We start from the raw sequence: 16,847 nt of genomic DNA on the forward strand, positions 1-16,847 counted from the left end.
CGGGGCGGTGCCGGGGCAGTGCCGGGGGCGGCACCGGGGGCGGTGCTGGGGCGGTGCCGGGGGCGTTCCCGGTCGCCGTGCCGGGGTAGCCCGGGGAGCGGTTCCGGGAGCGGTTCGGGGGGCGGTGCCGATTGCAGTCCCGGTCACTGTCCCCAGTCCCCGTCCCCAGTCCTGGTCCCGGTCCCAGTCCCCGGTTCCGGTCCCCGATCCTGGTCCCAGTCCCAGTTCCCCGTCCCGGAACCCGATCACGGTCCTGGTCCCAGTCCCCAATCCCGGTCCCGGTCCCTGTCTCCAGTCCCCGGCCCCGATCCCGGTTCCGGTCCCTGTCCCAGGTCCCCGTCCGCGATCCCGGTCCCTGTCCCATTTCCCCGTCCCGGTCCCCGATCCCAGTCCCGGTCCACGTCCCCGATCCCGATTTTTCCCCCCCTTTCACACTGATTTTTCCCCCGATTTATCAATGATTTTTTTCCCCATTTTTTTCCCATTTCTCACTGATATTTCCCCCCATTTTTCAGGGATTTTTTTCCCCATTTCTCACTGATTTTTTTCCCCATTCTTCATGGAGTTTTCCCCCCGTTTTTCACTGACTTTTCCCCATTTCTCACTGACTTTTTCCCCATTTTCCCCCATTTCTCACTGATATTTTCCCCCATTTTTCATGGATTTTTTCCAGATTTATCCCCATTTCCCACTGATTTTTCCCCATTTTTCATGGACTTTTCCCCCCCGTTTCTTACTTATGTTTTCCCCCGATTTCTCATTGATTCCCCCCCCCCCCCCCCATTTCGCACTGATTTTTTACCCATTTTTCCCCATTTCTCACTGATTTCTTTCGCCATTTTTCATGGAATTTCCCCACCCATTTCTAACGGATTTTTTCCCCACTTTTCCCCATTTCTCACTGATTTTTCCCCCCATTCTTCAGGGATTTTTTTCCCCATTTCTCACTGATTTTTCCCCCATTCTTCATGATTTACAGGATACTCTATCGTGAATGGAAAGCAATTAAAGGAAGGGGGGAGGTTACCAGCCACCTGGTCAGCTCAGACAGCAGAGCTGCACACGCTTGTGAGAGCCTGTGAATTATAGCAGGACAAGACATTAAATATATTTACTGATTCTAAATATGCATATGCGGTAATACATGCATTTGGAAAACTATGGGGAAAAAAAGAGGTTTATTAAGCTGCAGAAGAAAGAAGAAAATAATTGGTTTACAAGGGATGGCAAGCAGTGGATACCAAAAGCTCTAGCCTTACAATTGTTAAAACAACTTCATTAAAGGAGTCGTTCTGTGCCTTCTTTGGGGTGAGGAAAAAAGGCTGAGGGGGGCTCCGACGTGGTTTGGGGCACCCCAAGGTCCCTGGGAGAGGGAGCCGGGCTGCGCTGGAGGATCAGGTGAGTCGGGCATGGCGGGGGGTCATGGTGGGTGCCAGAACATTGAGAGGGAGGGGTGGGTGTAGAATGCATGAAAAACAGAACCTTAAAAAATAGCTAAATATAGTCTAAAAGGAATGTTTTATTGGCTTGTGTTTGGATAGAGGTAGGGTTTTTTTATAGATACTGTAAATAGAAAAGATAAAGAATAAAAATATAGAAGCAAATATAAGAAACCAATATATAAATATATTACATTACATTATATTATGTTATGAAAATAGAAATATATAAATATTCAGACTTTAAAAGGAATGTTTTATTGGTTTTTATTTGGTTAGAGGAGGGTTTTTTGAAAATAATATAGGCAAAAATATACAAATATGCAAAAATAGATACTGACATAAAATGATGATAACTATATATGCATATATATATGTAAGTATAAATATATAGAAATAAATATAAATATAAAATACATGTATGTAGTATGTAATAGAAATAATTTATCGATTTTAATATGTTCTATTAAATAGTATGTTATAATAGAATGTAAATAGCATCTAGTATATTAATATACTAGTAAAAACTACATTAAATAGTATATAAATATAGAATACACAATATAGACATATAAATCTACAGATATAAATATGAAAACTAAATAGAAAAATATATTCAAATATAATTTAAAATAATCGAGTTTTTTGTTTCTATTTGGTTAGAGGCAGAGCTTTTAAAGAAATAATATTAAAAACTATGAACCTCCAAATATAGATGGATATAGATAAAATAGAAATAACATTAGTAATATAAATCTATGTATATAATGAATAATAAAATAATATTGTATATATGATAAATAGAATAGCAATTAAATTGAATATATGAAATATGTCTAGATTATGACTAGAAATTAAATATTAAAAAATAGATGATTTATATATATAAAAGGTTTTTTTTTCATTTGGTCAGAGGCAGGGCATTTTTAGTTTGGGTCGGGGTTTTTTTGGGGCGTTCATTGAGAGGATTTTATGACGGGTGGGGACTCTGGTGCTTGGAACTCTCTCCCTTCTCTGGCTGTCCCTGACCGGGCGGCAGTGCCGGGCTGAGTTGGGCGGCAGTGCTGCCGCCGTGTGGACACGGGAGGGTACTGCACCGTGCCCCTCTCAGGATGGCGGAAGGGCCCGCGGGCCGGGACCCAGCCCTGCGGCAGCGCTCAAGATGGCGGCCTCTCTAGGACCCCGGCGGATAGGCGTTTACATAAAACGCCTGTCCGCGCCCGCCGGCGCCCTCACGCCCGCGGCACCGCGGACCGCGCGGCCGTTGTCGGCACGCTCTGACACGTCCGGGAAAATTGTCGGCGAGCGGATCGGCGTCGGCGATGTAATCAGGCATCTTATGCCTACACACCGGGGTCCTGATTTTTTCCCGCCCTTTCTGCCGCCATTTTTGGCAGGTCAGCCGGGGTGCCGCCCGAGCCGCCATTTTGAGAGTGCGGACACACTCAAGATGGCGGCCTCTCTAGGACCCCGGCGGATAGGCGTTTACATAAAACGCCTGTCCGCGCCCGCCGGCGCCCTCACGCCCGCGGCAGCGGGGACCGCGCGGCCGTTGTCGGCACGCTCTGACACGTCCGGGAAAATTGTCGGCGAGCGGATCGGCGTCGGCGATGTAATCAGGCATCTTATGCCTACACACCGGGGTCCTGATTTTTTCCCGCCCTTTCTGCCGCCATTTTTGGCAGGTCAGCCGGGGTGCCGCCCGAGACGCCATTTTGAGAGTGCGGACACACTCAAGATGGCGGCCTCTCTAGGACCCCGGCGGATAGGCGTTTACATAAAACGCCTGCCCGCGCCCGCCGGCGCCCTCACGCCCGCGGCACCGCGGACCGCGCGGCCGTTGTCGGCACGCTCTGAAACGTCCGGGAAAATTGTCGGCGAGCGGATCGGCGTCGGCGATGTAATCAGGCATCTTATGCCTACACACCGGGGTCCTGATTTTTTCCCGCCCTTTCTGCCGCCATTTTTGGCAGGTCAGCCGGGGTGCCGCCCGAGCCGCCATTTTGAGAGTCCCGACACGCTCAAGATGGCGGCCTCTCTAGGACCCCGGCGGATAGGCGTTTAGATAAAACGCCTGCCCGCGTTCGCCGGCATAAAAATAAATATGCAGAAATATAAACATAGACATAAACATGCACAAACGTTAACCTGCATAGATATAAACATAAACATAAACATAAACATAAACATAAACATAAACATAAACATAAACATAAACATAAACATAAACATAAACATAAACATGCAAAACAATAATAATAAATAGAAATAGAAATAGAAATAGAAATACAAACATTAATAAAATCAGTGAGAAAGGGGGTAAAATCAGTGAGAAATGGGGGGGAAAACCCATGAAAAATGATGGAAAAATCAGAGAGAAATGGGGGAAAAATCGGTGAGGAATGGGGAAAAAGATCAACGAAAAATTGGGAAAAATCAGTCAGAAGTGGGGGATAAAAATCAGTGAGAAATGGGGGGAAAAGTCGGTGAGAAATGGGGAAAAAATCAGTGATTAATGGGCGGGAAAATGCATGAAAAATGGGGGGAATAATTCAGAGAGAAATGGGGGCAAATATCAGTGAGAAATGGGGGGGAAAATCAGGAAATAGCCATGAAAATTGGGGGAAACATCCATGAAAAATGGCGGAAAAAATCAATGAAAAATGGCGGAAAAAATCAGTGAGAAATGGGGAAAAATGGGGAAAAAGGAGTGATAAATGGGGGAAAAAATCAGTGAGAAATGGGGAAAAATGGGGAAAAAATCCACGAAAAATGGGTGGAAAAATCCATGAAAAATCAACGGAAAAATCAGTGAGAAATGGGGAAAACATCATGGTGAAATGGGGCAAAAATCAGAGAGAAATGGGGAAAAATCATTGAAAAATGGGGGATAAAAATCAGTGAGAAATGGGGGGAAAATGGGGAAAAACATCAGTGAGAAATGGGGAAAAAAAATCTTTGATAAATTGGGGCAAAAATCATTGAGAAATGGGGAAAATAATCAGTGAGAAATGGGGAAAATTTGGGAAAAATCCAGGAAAATTGCGGGAAAAAATGCTTGAAAAATTGGGGAAAAAATCCGAGAGAAAATCCCCGGGAATCCCCGGGAAAAACCCCCCGGAATCCCCGAGAAAATCCCCCGGAATTCCCCGGGAAAATCCCCCCGGAATCCCCTGGAAAATCCCCCTGAATTCCCCGAGAAACTCATCCCGGAATCCCCGTGATAATCCGTCCGCTATCCCCGAGAAAATCCCCCAGGAATCCCCCAGAAAATCTCCCCGAAATCCCCGGGATAATCTCCCCGGAATCCCCGAGAAAATCCGCCCCGAATCCCCTGGAAGATTCCCCCGGAATCCCCGAGAAAATCCCTCGGAATTCCCCGGGAAAATCAACCCGGAATCCCCGAGAAAATCCCCCGGAATCCCCGGGAAAATCCCCCAGGAAAATCCCCGGGATAATCACCCCGGAATCCCCTGGAAAATCCCCTACGAATCCCCGAGAAAATCCCCCCGGAATCCCCCAGAAAATCCCCCCGGAATACTCTGCAATATCCCCCCGGAATCCCCTGGATAATCCCCCCGGAATCCCCGATAAAATCCCCCTGGAATCTCCAGGAAAATGCCCCGGGAATACGTGAGAAAATCTCCCCGGAATCCCCGAGAAAATCCCCCCGGAATCCCGTGGAAAATCCCCCCTGAATCCCCGAGAAAATCCCCCCGGAATCCCCGAGAAAATCCCCCCGGATTCCCCTGAATATCCCTCGGAATTCCCCGGGAAAATCCTCCCGGAATCCAAGAGAAAATCCTCCCGGAATCCACGAGAAAATCCGCCCGGAATCCCCGGGAAAATCCTCCAGAAATCCCCGAGAAAATCCCCCGGAGTCCCCGGGAAAATCAACCCGGAATCGCCGGGAAAATCCCCCCAGAATCCCCGAGAAAATCCCCCGGAATTCCCCTAGAAAATCCCCCCGGACTCCCCGAGAAATTTCCCCCGGAATCCCCGGGAAAATAGCCCCCGGAATCCGCGAGAAAATCCCCCCGGAATCCACGCGAAAATCCCCCAGAAATCCCTGTGAAAGCCCCCCCGGAATCCCCAAGAAAATCTCCCCGGAATCCCCGAGAAAATTCGCCCGTAATACTCGGGAAAATATGCCCGGAATCCCCTGGAAAAACCCCCCGGAATCCCCTGGATAATCCCCCCGGAATCCCCGATAAAATCCCCCTGGAATCTCCAGGAAAATGCCCCGGGAATACGCGAGAAAATCCCCCCGGAATCCCCTGGAAAATCCCCCCTGAATCCCCGAGAAAAACCCCCCTGAATCCCCGAGAAAATCCCCCCGGATTCCCCTGAAAATCCCTCGGAATCCCCGGGCAAATCTCCCCGGACTCCCCGAGAAAATCCCCCCGGAATTCCCCGGGAAAATCCCCCCGGAATCGCCGAGAAAATCCCCTAGAATTCCCCGGGAAAATCCCCCCGGAATCCCCGAGAAAATCCCCCCGCAATCGCCGAGAAAATCCCCCCGGAATCGCCGGAATAATCCCCTGGAATTCCCCGGGAAAATCATCCCGGAATCCCCGAGAATATCCCCCCGGTATCGCCGAGAAAACCCCCCCGGAATTCCTCGTAAAATCCCCCCGGAATCCCCGGGAAAATCCCTCCGGACTCCCCGAAAAAATCCCCCGGAATCCCCGAGAAAATCCCCCGGAATTTCCCGGGAAAATCACCCCGGAATCCCCGAGAAAATTCTCCCGAAATACTCGGCAAAATCCCCCAGGAATCCACGGAAAATTCCCCGGAATCCAGGAGAAAATACCCCGGAATCCCCATGAAAATCCCCCCGGAATCTCCGAGAAAATCCCCCGGAATCCCCGCGAATATCCCCCCGGAATCCCCGGGAAAATCCCCATGAATTCCCCGGGAAAATAATCTCGGAATCCCCGAGAAAATCTCCCCGGAATCACCGAGATAATGGCCCCGGAATACCCGAGAACATCCCCCGGAATTGCCCGAGAAAATCATCCCGTAATCCCCGAGGAAATCCCCCCGGAACACTCGGGAAAATCCCCCCGGAATTCCTCGTAAAATCACCCCGGATACCCCGGGAAAATCCCTCCGGACTCCCCGAAAAATTCCCCCCGGAATACTCGGGAAAATCCCCCCGGAATCCCCGAGAAAATCCACCCGGAATCCCCTGGAAAATCCACCGGGAATTCCCCGGGAAATTCCTCGCTGAAACCCCTGGAAAATCCCCCCGGAATCCCGGAGAAAATCCCCCCGGAATTCCCCGGGAATATCCCCTCGGAATCCCCGGGAAAATCCCCCCGGACTCCCCGAAAAAATCCCCCCGGAATACTCGGGAAAATCCCCCCGGAATACTCGGGAAAATCCTCCCGGAATTCCCGAGAAAATCCCCCGGAATTCCCTGAGAAAATCGCCCCGGAATCCCAGTGAAAATCCCCCCGGAATCCCAGTGAAAATCCCCCCGGAATCCCCGGGAAAATCCCCCAGGAATCCCCTGGAAAATCCCCCAGGTATCCCCGATAAAATCCCCCTGGAATCCCCGGGAAAATCCCCCTGGAATCGCGGGGAAAAAGCCCCCCGCATTTCCCGGGAAAAATCCCCCCGGAATCCCCGATAAAATCTCCCCGGAATCCCTGAGAAAATCCCCCCGGAATCCGCGAGAAAATATGCCCAGAATCCCCGATAAAATCCCCCCGGAATCCCCGGGAATATCCCCCCGGAATCCCCGATAAAATCCCCCCGGAATCCCCAGAAATTCCCCCGGAATCCCCGACAAAATCCCCCCGGAATTCCCGACAAAATCCTCCCGGAATCCCCGGAAAATCCCCCCGGAATTCCGGTCCATTTCTGTAGGAGAATAGTTTGTAAGGATAGTGCAGAAGGCACTAGTTGCCAACGAGTTACAGCTGTACTGACTAGCAAGGAGTGGAAACAGCCTTGCCTGCCCAGTGAGGCTGGTTGTTATAAAAGCGTGGGTCAGCTGGCTGCCAGTTTCACTAAGCACAGCTCCAGCTGGAGGTGCAGAGCCTGCTGCAGTGTGGGCTGGAGCCTGCTGGCTGTGCTGCGAGGAGGAAGGGACACGTGGCCGTGCAAGGGATGGACAAGGTGAGAGGATGCTGTGTGTGGGACAGACAGGCTCAGGTGGCTGGGGAAGGGACAGGCTGGGGTTTAGCCAGTCGTACAGAGGAGAGGAGGAGTCGGTGCTGTGTGGAGCTGCCTGTGAGAAAAGGAGTCAGAGTTGCCTCAAAGAAATCTGTGGAGAGAAGGCGTGAAAAGTGTGTAATGAAAGACTAATGTTGGTGCCTGTCATGTCTGTCTTGATATAATTGCTACACGTTTTCTCGGAATGCTTGAATTTAGACATAAAATGAAAACTTTATTGTAAGAAAGGAATGCATTTCTCACCAAAGTGGTGTAGGGTGGGGGATCACAACTCACAGATGGCCTGGAAGCGGAACGGCCACAGGGGTTACTGTAACTGGGCCTCCAGTACCAAAGCCCCAGTGGGTTTAAAGGCTAGAGCTGGGCTGGGATTAGCACGGGCTATGCAGCTGGGCTCATGCACAGGTCTGTCAGCACTCCTACCCGAGGACAGTCCCTCACCTAGGGAGAGGTTCTAGGCCTGGAGATGAGGCTGAGTTTGGGAAGGGTGATGAGGACATGGTTAGGGAGGGATGTAAATGCATATCAAAAGACTTAATTTTGAGGGGTGGCAAGCATTAGCTATAAAGCAGTAAGTATTTACAGCTAAAGGCTGGAGGTGGGGGCTGTCTGAGGAGGACAGGACTGTTTAAGGCTGAAGTTGGAAGAGAAACCTTGGTGAAGCTTTTGCGTTAGAAACGGCCTCACCTGCCAAATCAGATTTTTGTCTTCAGGATTGCATGAGTGAGGATGCCACAGCCAAGGAAAAGGTTCAGGTTTGGGAGGCAAAGGCGAGTTAGGCAGGGCTGCAGGGCTGGGGCTTGGCTGTTTCCATACTGCTCAGGGCAGCAAAGGGTAGCTGGCTCACTGGGCCTTGGATCTAGAACTCTTTCTGGAACAAGGTGGAGAGCTGAGGTTCATGAAGGAAGGGGCCAGGAATTCTTTGTCTGACTGGAAAATGCCAGAGGGGCAGTGTGTGACTCGGATAGGATGATATGTTCGTCTGGCGAGAGTCACAAAAGAATATTTTGGTTTACTGATAACTGGGCAGCTCAGAAGTTACTACTTGACTTAGTTGCTGCTCCCATCTGTTGCACACATAAACAGAGCAAAGCAGACGAATTCTCTCGGAGCCTGAGGTCTTTGACTGGCCCTCCAAAAATGCTGCCCGCTAAAAAACAGACGTGGGGGAGGAAAGTTGTCAGATACAATAGAGCAAGAAAAGGCCACGGGCTTCAAAGTGCCCTCCAGCAGACCATGGAAGTGACGTGTCTGGAAGTGAAACCAGCAGTCTGCTTCCCCAGCCTCCTGGAAGCCTCTAACAGCTACACAGGCAGTGAGGGGAGAGAACAATTCAACCTAAAAATAATTTTCAGTAGCGTTCTGCACTGCTGTTAAAAATACTGCAACCAGGGAATGTGGTGTGGTGATAACTATTAGGCCTGTAAGTCTGGTAACTGGGGCTTTTAGCTCAAACATCTCGGTATGGCTACTTTGAGCCTTGTAAAAGCTGCGTTAAGTCCAATTTCTTGGGTAGTTCTACTAGCTCTAGCCTTGCTTTTCATCCCCTCAGTAACAAAGCAACTCCCTCTCGAGAATGTTATTTACTTTCCATATGATGTGCCTACCAATTTCTGGAATTGCAAATGTCTTTGGATACATGCGTAAATTTAAGTTTCAAGAAAGCTGTCAAGCTAAAACAAAGGCTTGCCATAATGCAGAAGAAAATGTTTTATGGAAGAACTGAGAGGTCCCTACCTGGGCATAGAATTTGCTATACGAAGGTGTGTTCCAAACGGATCTGCCATCTAAACAAGCAGAAAAATAGTTGGAATGTAGTGAGTTCAATTGAACTATTGCTAGAAATAGGAATTATTAGCAGAGCTTGGAGCATGATATCACTAGCAGCAGTAAGACGCTTTTAGCTTGCTTCTCATAAATTACTTGTAAAAAGCATTTGTACCTAGTGTGTAGCAATTAATATTTCCCCATTTTCTTCCCCCCCGCCCCCCAGTCTCAGGTACTCCTTTTATTTTACCCTTTTCTGTCTTGTAACATCACCTTCCTTTATTTTATTCTATCTTCTGTTCTCAGAACATCGCAGCATCCTCTGTCAATGTGAAAGCATTTGTTCATCCTGTCTTGGAATGGCTGTCAATGTTGCCCTCTTCTGGATCACTTTTTTTTTTTTTTTTTTTTTTTTTTTTTTTAACAATATGTTGCTAAATGTCAGGAAAATTAATCCACAAACACCAGCGGTTTATGTCCAAAAAGGAAACAGAGGAGTCCTTTTTGCTTTATTCGAATAAAGGGAGAGGCCATGGGACATTCCCCTGGGATCTCTCAAATTTTTGGAGGACGCAGCCTCCTTTTTATCCTATTTTCCCGGCCGCATTTCCCTCTCTCTTTTCCCATTGGCTGAGGTACTTGAGAGGCACAGACTTCCCGGAACGCCTGATACCTGAAATTCCCCTCTAATGTATAACCCTCCCTTTTAATTTTTAATTCTTCTAGAATTCATAGTTTCCCCCCGTTGCTTCTTTCATCTTTCGATATCCAATTTCATTTATCAGCAGCCCTGCAGTTTGTTTGTAAAGGCAACTATCTCTTTCCATTCATCAATCAGTGGAATCCATCCCATTGTTTCTTTTATCTCTCAGTGCTAGCCTTATCTACAGGCTGATCCACAGCTCATTTGTAAAGACAAATTCAACATTCCTCTCAGCTAATAAATGAGAAGTTAGCTGAAAAAAGTAAAAACTGGATTTTTTTTCCGGTGTGTGTCGGACAATACAGTGGAGAGAATTTGCGGGAGGATGATCGAGGATATCCTATTATAATATCGTTCTCGGACATTTTACTATTTTAGATCATCAGTTGTATTCTGAAAGAAATCTATTTTAATGATATGTGTACGTTTGCACGAAGTTATAGTTAAATATAGCTTGCGGCTGGGCTCTTTAATGACTAGGGGTATTTTTGGTTTTAATTCAATATTTTATGCTTGTGGTGTGTAGTGTGCTGATTTATTTTTTAATGTTATTTACTACGTGCGCTTTTGTTTTTGAGTGAAGGTAACTTTCTGGATGGCTTTGTATTTGAGGCAGAATGAATTGAAGTAGGTTTTTAAAACTGATTTTTCATATGTACGATGGGGAGTTTAGTAGGGGCAGCTCTGATGGTGGGGGCTTGGTTGTTAATTTTATCAGACGGCTTTTGTTAGATACAGCTTTTAATTCTGGAAAGTTTTTTTTTCTAATGTCGTGCTTTGAAGGTGGTTTTCGAGGATGTATGGTATAGCTTTATTTTGTTTGTAGATGGTGTATGATAAGGGCTATGGTCTATTTATCTAATGCCATGTTTTTTCATTCAGGTGTTGATAAGGGAGTTCTTGAATGGCGTTTTGTGTTGTTTTTGGTTTTGGTGGGGCGTTGTTTTTAAAGGATACCTTGATAAGGTTTGCCGATGGCGTTCTAGGCTGTAGCATAAGGCATAGGGTAGTTTTTGAATTATTTTGTGGTGGCTTTGATTCTTGCCAGTATGTAGTGTTTGTTTGAGGTAATGCTGTGTAGCTAATTTCTGTTTTCTTATTAATATTAGAATTGGAGTGTTGTAGTATATGGGCTGTTATTATATCCTAGGGGTTCTATTTATTTGGTTTGATTGTTTTCTAGTTATGGATAATTTTTCTCAAAAAACCATTTTCAGGATTTCAGGCGTGACACAAAAGAACACTCAGATTGCTGGAAGGGAAACGTGTGCCCAGATTGTCTCGAAGCAGTGCTGCTGTCGGTTCTCGTTCAGTTGTGTCTTCTGAAAATGAGACTGTTGTATTCATTGCGCTGTGCTAAACACTTGTCATTCTCCCAATGCCAGGAAACAGATGAAGCTTGAAGAAAGAGGAAGGAATTTGGAAGCGTACAAACAAGCTGAGAAGAGGTTCAGAGATCAGGGTGCTCACTGGCAGCAGGGGCTGGGGTTAGGGCTGAGCAGGAGCAAAGCCGGAGCACATCAACCTCACCTCGTGTTTTCTCGGGGGCTTTATGGCCCTGGCAAGAGAGAGATGTTCACTGATGAGTCCCAGGCCGAGCCGTGAGCACAGCATGTTGTGTTGGAGCTGGGGTTTTTTTTTGAGACGTTCAGCAGCCACACTCTCTAGTCAAGAGTCCTGAGGTTTGTTGCTGCTCCACTTTCATCCTCATATCCAGCTTCCAGCCCTTTTCTTCTCTCTGTCCAGTGTGTCTTTTGTGTTCCTTTCTTGTCCTGTGTGCTCCCCATCCCATTCCCGTTCCCTACGGAGGGGGAGGGTGTGGAGACTGGGGGCTCCGACGTGGTTTGGGGCACCCCAAGGTCCCTGGGAAAGGGAGCCGGGCTGCGCTGGAGGAGCAAGTGAGTCGGGCATGGGGGGGGGGGGGGGGGGGGTCATGGTGGGTGCCAGAACATTGAGAGGGAGGGGTGGGTGTAGAATGCATGAAAAACAGAACCATAAAAAATACCTAAATATAGTCTAAAAGGAATGTTTAAATGCTTTTTATTTGGGTAGAGGCACGGTTTTTATAGCTAATATAAAAATAAAATATAAAGAATAGAACTAGATTGGTATACATGTAAAATATAATGAAATATAAGTAGCAAATATCTATGAAAAATCTAGTGTATAACAGAAATAATGCAAATATAAGAATATGTATAAATATAAAATAGAGCTATGAGAATGGTAATAAGAATGGGGTAAAACATCAGTGAGAAATGGAAAAAAACCACATGAAAAATGGTGGGAAAATCAGTGAGAAATGGAGAAAAATCAGTGAAAAACGGGGGGGGGAATCTTTGAAAAATGGGGAAAAAAATCCGTGAGAAATGGGGGAAAAAAAATCCATGAAAAATGGGGGAATAAATCAGTGAGAAATGGGGAAAAAATCAGTGAGAAATGGGGAAAAAATCAGTGAGAAATGGGGGAAAAAAAAATCCATGAAAAATGGGGGAATAAATCAGTGAGAAACGGGGAAAAGTGGGGGAAAAAATAATTGAGAAATGGGGGAAAAAATCCGTGACGAATGGCGGGAAAAGTCATTAAGAAATGGGGGAAAAATCAGTGAGAAACAGGGAAAAAAATCAATGAGAAATGGGGGAAAATTTGGGACAAAATCAGCGAGAAATGGGGGAAAAATCAGTGGTAAATGGGGGAAAAGTCGATGAAAAATGGGGGAATATTCAGTGAGAAATGGGGGGGGGGGGGGGAAATCAGTGAGAAATGGGGAAAAAATCCATGGAAAACAGGCAAACAATCCATGGGCAATGGCGGGAACAGAGCGAGCTGTTGTTGCTCGTGCTGTGGTGGCCGATGCTGTGGGGAAAAAATAAGTGAAAAATGGGGGCAATAATCAGTGATAAATGGGGAGAAAATCAGTGATTAATGGGCGGAAAAATGCATGAAAAATGGAAGGAAAAATTCAGAGAGAAATGGGGGCAAATATCAGTGATAAATGGGGAAAAAAAATCAGTGATTAATGGGGGGAAAAATGCATGGAAAATGGGGGGAAAATTCAGAGAGAAATGGGGGCAAAAATCAGTGAGCAATGGGGGGGAAAATCGGGAAATATCCATGGAAAAATGGGGGGAAAAAATCAGTGAGAAATGGGGGAAAAAATCAGTGAGAAATGGGGGAAACATCATGGTGAAATGGGGAAAAAAAATCTTTGATAAATTGGGGAAACAAATCATTGAGAAATGGGGGAAAAAAATCAGTGAGAAATGGGGAAAATATGGGAAAAAATCCACGAAAATTGCGGGAAAAAATGCATGAAAAATTGGGGAGAAATCAGTAAGAAATGGGGGAAAAAATCCATGAAAAATGGCGGGAAAAATCAGATCGGCGATCGATAGCTAATGCGTGCCGATCGATTAGATCGGCGTTCGATTGATCACGACTACCGATCGATTATATCGGCGATCGATTGGTAATGCCTGCCGATCGATTAGATCGGCGATCGATTGATCTCGCCTGCCGATCGATTAGATCGGCGATCGATTGATCGCGCCTGCCGATCGATTAGATCGGCGATCGATTGATCGCGCCTGCCGATCGATTAGATCGGCGATCGATTGATCGCGCCTGCCGATCGATTAGATCGGCGATCGATTGCTAATGCCTGCCGATCGATTAGATCGGCGATCGATTGATCGCGCCTGCCGATCGATTAGCTCGGCGATCGATTGCTAATGCCTGCCGATCGATTAGATCGGCGATCGATTGCTAATGCCTGCCGATCGATTAGCTCGGCGATCGCTTTCCAATGCCTGCCGATCGATTGCTAATGCACACTATTTGCACACTCCTTGCACACCCTTTGCACTCATACAGAGGCAGGAGGTTTCTCAGTTCTGGTCGGGGTTTTTTGGGGCGTTCATTCAGGGGGATTTCCTCAAGGATTGGGACACTCCTTGATTCCATCCCTTGCCTGTCTCCCAAGCGCCACCCTGTGGACAGAGCGCGGTACTGCGCGCGTGCCTCTCCCAAGATGGCGTCTCGGGTGTCGCTCCCCGACCTTCTAACTCTGGCTGCAAAAGGAGGGTGGCACAGCAAGGATCCCGCTCGCTCTAGTGGGATGCCTGCGCACGACGCCGACACCGATCCCACGGGTGCGATTTTCGGCGGCGTTTCCAATCGTGCGGACATCTCCTTCAGCCCGCTTCGGCCCGGGGAAGAGGGGCGGGGCCGCCAGCGATGGTCCCGGCGCAGCCCGGGCAGGCTCGGGGCGGAGCCGGGGCTTGGCGAGGCGGGGCACGGAGGTCCCGGGGACGGGACCGGGCGGGGCCGGGGCGGTGCTTTAGGGGCGGTCCCCAGTGGTCCCAGGCGGCACCGGGGGCGGGGCCGGGTGATCCCGGAGCGGTACCGAGCTGTGCTGGGGACGGTGCTGCAGGGGCGGTGCCGGGCCCGCCTCAGGGTGATTGAATGCCCAGAAATCGCCTTCTCTGCCCCGTGCTCACAGTGAGCTGCGGGCTGCAGCGTGCTGTCGGAGCTCCGCACACAGCACGGATTTGGGCTTCCCCTCCTCTCAAACCCTCTCCCCCTTCTTCCTCCTCCTCATCTTCCTCTTTTTCCTCTCCCTCCGCCTCGCCCCCCTCCCCGGGCCCCTGACTCCCCCCGGGATCCCCTCCTCCGGAGGCGGCCCTTCCGAACCGACCCCCCCTCCAAGCCCCGGAGCCCGAGACCATTAAGGTAAGCTTTGGAATTGAAATATCAGGATATTCACTCTATCCCACTGGCCTGAAATTTCAGGATTGTACGATTTTTTCTTGAAGCAGTTACCTTTGCTGTAGGATTGTGTGGTCAACAGTCTCCTTTCCTGTGACTCTTGTTGAAATTTGCTGTCAGATAACCGGCTAGTAACGAAATATTTGACAGAAATCAATGCTGTGAACGGACTTCACTGCAGCAGTTGATGAAAGAGCAAAGAAAATGTCTGTCGTGTTTACGCACCCCCCCGAGGCTGAATGAATTCTGATACTGTAATAAATCAGTGCAGTTGGTGCCTGCAAAGGTCTTGACATTGATCAAGAAGATATTACTTTGGATTTTTACTTTTTATCAGCGTTTCTTTAATCTGTACTTCAGCACTCTAGCCTTTCATAAGTCTTCTCCGGTTTCCTCTGGCCCTGCAGAGTAGTCCTCTCTGTTATTGTCTGATCCCAGCTTTGATGCAAGGAGGACTTTTTGTCTTGAAAATTAGCATCCCCCTCTGCATATTTAAATTAGTTATTTGACTTTTGAGAAAAAGCTGGTCAGCTCGAAGTCCACCAGACACCAGAGGCTGCTGTTTTTAGCACATTATTCAAGGAGGACATCCTTTAGTTACCTAAGTAGGGGTAGAGATATACCCCTAGGAATAAGGAATAAATGCAACCAGACTGTCCTGCCAAGAAAAAAATCCAGTTACAGTGACTGAATTAGGGTTTAGTTGCCCTTGATCCCTGCAAGGGATTAAAGGCAGGTTCACTTGGTCTCCCAGCAATGAATGTCTCAAACAAAAGCTGCTCAAAATGTGCCGTTTAGGGTTAGGTTTAGGGTCAGAGTTAGGGTTAGGGTTAGGGTTATTTGGGCTAGGGTTAGGGTTAGGGTTAGGGTTAGGGTTAGGTTTAGGGTTTGTGTTAGGGTTAGAGTTAGTTAGGTTAGGGTTAGGGTTATGGTTATTAGGGTTAGTGTTAGGGCTACTTCTGTTAGGGTTAGGGTTAGTTGCGTTATGGGTAGGGTTAGTTGGTTATGGTTAGGGTTATTTCGGTTAGGGTTAGGGATGTTTGGGTTAGAGTTAGGGTTAGGGTTAGGGTTAGGGCTAGGGTTAGGTTTAGGGTTAGTTGGGTTAGGGTTATGGTTAGGGTTATTTTGGTAAAGGTTAGGCTTAGGGTTAGTGTTAGGGCTAGTTGGTTTAGGGTTAGGGTTAGGGTTATTTGGTTTTGGGTTGGGTTTAGGGTCAGGGTTAGGGTTAGGGTTATTTGGGTTAGGGTTAGGGTTAGGGTTAGGGTTAGGGTTAGGGCTATGGTTAGTTGGGTTAGGGTTATGGTTAGGGTTATTTTGGTAAAGGTTAGGCTTAGGGTTAGTGTTAGGGCTAGTTGGTTTAGGGTTAGGGTTAGGGTTATTTGCTTTAGGGTTAGGTTTAGGGTCAGGGTTAGGGTTAGGGTTAGGGTTATTTGGGCTAGGGTTAGGGTTAGGGTTAGTGTTAGGGTTATGGTTAGTTAGGTTAGAGTTATGGTTAGGGTTATTTTGGTAAAGGTTAGGCTTAGGGTTAGTGTTAGGGCTAGTTGGTTTAGGGTTAGGGTTAGGGTTATTTGGTTTAGGGTTAGGTTTAGGGTCTGGGTTAGGGTTAGGGTTATTTGGGCTAGGGTTAGGGTTAGGGTTAGGTCTATGGTTAGTTAGGTTACGGTTATGGTTATTTCGGTAAGGGTTAGGCTTAGGGTTAGTGTTAGGGCTAGTTGGGTTAGGGTTAGGTTTAGGGTTATTTGGTTTAGGGTTAGGTTTAGGGTCAGGGTTAGGGTTAGGGTTATTTGGGCTAGGGTTAGGGTTAGGGTTATGGTTAGTTGGGTTAGGGTTATGGTTAGGGTTATTTTGGTAAAGGTTAGGCTTATGGTTAATGTTAGGGCTAGTTGGTTTAGGGTTAGGGTTAGGGTTATTTGGTTTAGGGTTAGGGTAAGGGTTAGGGTTAGGGTTACGGTTAGGGTTATATGGGGTAGGGTTAGGGTTAGGGTTAG

Source organism: Sturnus vulgaris, unplaced genomic scaffold (assembly GCF_052056855.1).
Source record: "Sturnus vulgaris isolate bStuVul1 unplaced genomic scaffold, bStuVul1.hap1 Scaffold_319, whole genome shotgun sequence".
In the NCBI taxonomy this organism is placed as follows: domain Eukaryota; kingdom Metazoa; phylum Chordata; class Aves; order Passeriformes; family Sturnidae; genus Sturnus; species Sturnus vulgaris.